Source organism: Mauremys reevesii, unplaced genomic scaffold (assembly GCF_016161935.1).
Source record: "Mauremys reevesii isolate NIE-2019 unplaced genomic scaffold, ASM1616193v1 Contig100, whole genome shotgun sequence".
In the NCBI taxonomy this organism is placed as follows: domain Eukaryota; kingdom Metazoa; phylum Chordata; order Testudines; family Geoemydidae; genus Mauremys; species Mauremys reevesii.
The window spans coordinates 240784-246826 of NW_024100717.1; the positions used below are offsets into that span (position 1 = coordinate 240784).

A 6043-nucleotide genomic window follows, 5' to 3' on the forward strand; every position below is an offset into this window, starting at 1 on the left:
GGCTTTGTTGCAGGGATAGGTCCCCGGGTTAGTGTTTTTGTTGTGTGGTCTGTGGTTGCTGGTGAGAATTTGCTTCAGGTTGAGGGGCTGTCTGTAAGCCAGGACTGTCCTGTCTCCCAAGATCTGTGAGAGTGATGGATCGTCCTTCAGGAGAGGTTGTAGATCCCCAGAGCAGTGCCGCTGATTGGAAGGGATATGTTGTCCCCAAATGTGAACTAGTTATGGGTAAGGAAAAAGCCACAAAGTTCGGCCCCCATGTTTGCCGTGACTTAGAACAACGCTTCCTCAGCTCTCGTCTCCTAACGCCCCTGCTTTCCTTGCGCTTGTTCTAAGTCACGGCAAACCTGGTGGCCGAACTTTGTGACTTTGTCCTCACCCATAACTAGTTCACATTTGGGGACAACATACACCTTCCAATCAGCGGCACTGCTATGGGGACCCGCATGGCCCCACAGTATGCCAACATTTTTATGGCTGACTTAGAACAACGCTTCCTCAGCTCTCGTCCCCTAACGCCCCTGCTCTACTTGCGCTACGTTGATGACATCTTCAGCATCTGGACCCATGGAAAAGAAGCCCTTGAGCAATTCCACCAGGATTTCAACAATTTCCACCTCACCATCAATCTCAGCCTGTACCAGTCCACACAAGAGATCCACTTCCTGGACGCTACAGGGTAAATAAGCGATGGTCACATAAACACCGCCCTATACCGGAAACCTACGGAGCGCTCTACTTACCTACATGCCTCCAGCTTTTATCCAGACCACACCACACGCTCCATTGTCTACAGCCAAGCTCTACGATACAATCGCATTTGCTCCAACCCATCAGACAGAGACAAAAACCTACAAGATCTCTATCAAGTGTTCTTATAACTACAATACCCACCTGCTGAAGTGAAGAAACAGATAAACAGAGCCAGAAGAGTACCAAGAAGTCACCTACTACAGGACAGACCCAACAAAGGAAGTAACAGAACACCAGTAGCTGCCCCATTATCCCTCAACTAAAACCTCTCCAGCACATCATCAAGGATCTACAAGCTATCCTGAAGGATGATCCATCACTCTCACAGATCTTGGGAGACAGGCCAGTCCTTGCTTGCAGTCAGCTCCCGAACCTGAAGCAAATTCTCACCAGCAACCGCAGACCACACGACAAAAACACTAAGCCAGGAACCTATCCTTGCAACAAAGCCCCAAAGGTTATGCTCAAGTAAATGTGTTAGTCTCTAAGGTGCCACAAGTACTCCTGTTCTTTTTGCGGCTACAGACTAACACGACCAGTAGCACTGGTTTTGAACGGAGAGAATGCAGGTGGATTTTGATCCCCGATAGCAGCTGTTTCTTTGTGCTGGTATAGTATAGAGTTTGCAGGGAAGGCTCAGAACTGCAGTATAGTTTACCTGCCAGACATCATGTGGTGGAATTTGAAACGGCATGGCCACGGGGACCATCCCTGGTGGTGTGTAGTCTCTCATCTGGTGACTGCTGGGAAGACAAAAAGCAACAAACAGGAACTTAGTAATAGCTTTAAAAAGAAGGAAGTTTCAGAGTCTTTGCTATGATGAGACATCAGGGACAAATGGCTTTTTCCTTCTATTTTAAATGAATTTCTTTGTACAAAGGCCTTTCCCCATGGTATTAGCACTGTGTGGTGTATAGATACCCATAGAACTATAACCAGCTATGGTACAACAGCCTCCTCTGAGACAATATTTAGAAAAGGATAGGAATAAAAACCCTGATGGACGCCTCTCTACTGTGTTTCAATGAACTGGGGAGAGCATTCCATGAAGATGACCTGCTGGAAACTGGGAAAAGAGATGATCTGAGAGAGAGTTGGAATGTCCCTTGGCTGTGGGACCCAGGAAGAAATAGGATCCTGCTTGATCTTTTACATCCTCTCTCCCTCCCCTTGAGCACCAGTCATTGCTACTTACTTTAAAGGTGGGCTGGACCCATGGATTTCCATGAGGAGCCTGAAAGAGAAGGGAAAGCAGAGTTAATGTCACACAGCCTAGAAGTATATTAGTCTGCTAAACATCAAGTGTTTTGGGAGAGGGGTTCCTTCTCAAATGTTGACACATTCACTTGGTATAATTCTCCGCCTAGAAGACCTACAGGCGCTCACACAGCTCCTTGATTCTAAAGTGGTGTTAGAAAAGAAATCACCTTAGTGACTGAAGTGCTGAATTCCTCATTCTCATCTTCATTAATGACTGTACATATTTCTCAGTTATCCCTGCCCATAATAACTCAGCAAAAGATGGTTTGCTCTTTCTTATACTATTTACATCTCATGTGTACCAAACACCCTTAGTGATTTGGTTGTAAAGCATCACTTCTCTTTAGAGCAAAAACCAATCCTGGCAGTGTAAGGAAGGAAACAATGCTGTGAAAAGTGAGGCTGGTTTGATACTAATTATGTTGCATCTCCTGCAAGCAGACAGATCTCCCTTGTCTGTCTCCAAATGGCCACTGGTGGTAGCTGCCTAGCATGGAAATAGAGAACTGCTGTGGAGGGCATGTCAAGCTGTGGGGTTGGATGTTTGCAAGTTCTCTTCCACCTCCCCCTATAGTATAATGGCAGTGGGTCACACAGTCAACATTTCATCCTCTTTGTCTTCTCTGAAATATAGTTCTAGTTTGTTGTGGCTGGAAATGCAGGATGTGGCCTCCAAAGAGGCACAAGGAGATTTTAAGAAGCACTAAATGTTTCATAATCGTTCAGCAAACTGAATGCTGCTGCTGCTAAAAAAAGACATCCTCTAAAAATGCAAGAAGGTGCAGCAAACAGCACATTCAGTCATCCAGTTCAATCCTCCCTAGAGAACTGTAGAAATCACTTACCTCCTGACCCTCTGAAAGGAGAGGAAGTAATATGGCTGCTCTTTGGCTGCGCAGAGTTGCTGAAAAAGAGAGAAGGCATTCATTAGATGGGAAGACAGCTGCTACCGAATTGAGGAGATCGGGGACATGGTTTGAGCTCAATAGCTTGTCCTTCAGAGGACTTGACATTAAGAGTGGACCAAGCTGGGGTGTCTGTAAAATTAACGGCAATTATTGCATTCTCCCATGGTGCTGCTGGCCAGTTCCCAGCCCTCTCCATTCTTCTTTCCGAACCCCACCATTCAATGGGCTAAAGTGAGGCATGAGAGGGTGAGAGTCATGGAAAGTCCACACCACATTTAAGAGTTGACATGTTTTTATTTCTGCTCCTCGTCATCTAGAGCTCACTTGCCACATTGTCCCTTTAGGGGCACCCTCTGACTCTGTGCAAATTCAGGGTGTTCACAGCTCCCCTCCACCCTCCCTGGCCTGTAGCTACAAGCTCACAGACAATCTTGTAATCTTCCCCAGCGGATATTAATTGAAAGATTCCATAGTTGTTTCTTGGATGCTACCATTTTTGTTCAAACTCCTCCACCTAACTCTCCTTTTCAGTTCTTAGTTATTCAGGATAGTAAGGAACAGGGCAGATCCAACTGCAGACATTGGCAGTTAACTTGTTTGCCATAGCAATGACTGAGCCATCGAAGCATTGCACAAATGATATAATAAAAAAAAGACATTTCCCACTCAGCAAAAGAAAGGGATAGGAGAGAATAGGACTATCACTACACAGATAGTAGCAGGATGAGGTTGGGAGGGAGGAAAAGGACTGTTTGCATTGCAAGAAGATGTTAAGAGGAGGAAGAATGGTTGGGGCCTGTTGGTGGTCAGACAAAACCCCATCTTTCCTAAAACAACTGCAGAGAATTTGTCTTGTGAGTGCATTTTTTTAGAAGGGTGGCAACCGTATTCCATGTCTGCACTCAAAACCTTGTATGTATATGTACATCTACCCACTTGCCCTCCCTCTCCATGTGCACACAGACAAAGAATTCTAATGCTCACTCTCTGGCAGAGGGTCCACTCTCTTCCAGCAAAGCTATGTACTGGCTGTAGATCTGTGCCTCTGACAGACCGGGGGCAGGAAAAGGAAGGTCATTTCTTAAAGAGGCCCAGGAGGAGCACTCATCCTAAAATAAAATGAACGACAAGGAAATATTAGCATCAGGGAGCAATTCCCTTCTCTATCTCCTGCTTCCCCATATGATATGATCCATGTTAACAACACCACATGATCCCACCTCCCAGTAAGATCCCTGTTAATCCAATTTCCTTCCGTTTTCCAATGAAAGCTGTATTTTATTAACTAGCAGAAATATCAAAGCCTATTTTGGAAACCCATCTCCTAAGTATCTCAAAGTCTCATATCACGTCATTGGGCGAGAGACTCACTGGTGTTCCTCTCCAATGGCTGCCTAACCCCTCCATGGCCTTCAGCCATCACAGCAGGTGCTTTGTTCCATCACACCTTAGTAACTCAGTCAGAGATTAGGGGCCTATTACAGGAATGGGTTGCTGCGGTTCTGTGGCCTGCAATGTGCATGAGGTCAGATCACGATGATCCCTTCTGACCTTAACATCTGTGAGCTATTGTTGTTGCTCTTGGTCACAAAGGGAGAAAACTCCATCTCATCAGGGAGGAGGTAAGACGTTACTCAGAGGCATTGAATCTTAAGGAATATTCTCCTTACAAGTGATTATTGGGCTCTTTAAAGGAACTGTCTGTTGCTCCTTCCCCAGACTGGACAGTAGAAATGGCTTGATAAAAACCCTGACAACATAGTAGTTGTCTTCCTCACCTTGAGCCTGCCCTACAGTCTACAGTGAAACACAAACAGTGAATCTGTCATCAACCTAGAGATGCGAGTACTTCATTTTCTGTCCCTGACTCCCTTCTTTCTCCTCTTTGAAGAGAAGCCTCATCACTTGAAAAGCGAGTCCAGTGCTGAGGGCCTGAGCCCTCCCAGAGTATTTTAAACCCAGACTTGACTGGGGTCTAGGCAGGATAGAGATCTCTGCCTGTGGGAAGTGTTTTTCAATGACTGCTGCATCCACCCTTTCCGAATGGTGGGAGTTCAGCTCCCCGAAGTGCTGGATACTCAGGGGAGGAGGAAGCTGATCCCAGAATTACCTGCTGAATGAGGCTTGATATGCCTTTGTGGCATATAAGGAGCCTTCACTGGGCATAAAGAAGGCAGTGAGGGGCCAGAGGGATGCAGCAAATTTACTGCGGAGATGGGGTCTGGCCCTCGATGGCCCCTTCATCCTAAATAAAATGGAAACAACAAAATATTAGTAGTGAGTTCCCGATAATAATAAAGTATCAATAAGCACAGCAATTTAGGGACAGTGCTAGAAGGAAAACAGTGAAGAGTAGAGGAGCTAAATCATTGCTGACTCTAATATTGAACGGGAAACCCCATTGAAAATAGTGGCTTAATGCACCTTTCAGGTACCTAGAAAAAGGATATTGAGGAACGGGATCTCTGAGAGGAACCCAGACATTCAGCAACACAACAGTCAAGAGATTAAGAAGGAGACATGATTCGTTCTATACTAAGAGCTGCCTGCAGGGTTATCTGGGAAGCTGTCAGCCTCTGTGCCATTCGGAGACTGTTGTCTTAACTATGCGACTTTAACGCTCATCTTTCCCGACCGCCCACACGATATAATGTGTGTAATGCAAAACTCTTTTCTTACCAAGAATCCAGCGTTGATTTCACGTAATCCATCCTCCTCTGATGGTACTCCGATTGTAACTGGATAAAAAGAGACATTCACACTAGACATTAATCAAATTTTCTAGGGAGTTAAACGGCAATCTCTGACAAAAGGAGTAAATTGCCTAGAATAGGAATTGAGGTTCCATCACTGGAGATCTTGAGAAATGACTGAAATTAGTGTATTTTCTATTTTCCACACTGTAGATGATCTTGTAAGAGAGTTCCCTTTCATGTACTTTCTCGATACTGCTTTGCTTTGTACTGAGTTTATTTCTTCAAACCATCAGAAAGGGCTGTGTTTACTTCTGATGGTCCATGGAGAATAGATAAAGAAGAACGGAGTTAGTTGAATTGATGGGAGATTCATATAGTGGAGAATCTGAAATGATGTGGGTGGGGGTAAGAGGGGTAGAGTCGATGATC

At 45.2% G+C, this 6043-nt stretch overlaps 1 long non-coding RNA gene across 1 annotated transcript; it reads right to left on the bottom strand.

Moving 5' to 3' along the window:
• Window positions 1-2875: 2875 nt before the first annotated feature.
• Window positions 2876-5656, bottom strand: LOC120392567. Its single transcript, XR_005591725.1, has 3 exons — window positions 5598-5656; window positions 5029-5163; window positions 2876-2914 (listed from the first exon to the last, which is right to left on the bottom strand). It is a non-coding gene; the product is annotated as an uncharacterized LOC120392567 (long non-coding RNA).
• Window positions 5657-6043: the final 387 nt, after the last annotated feature.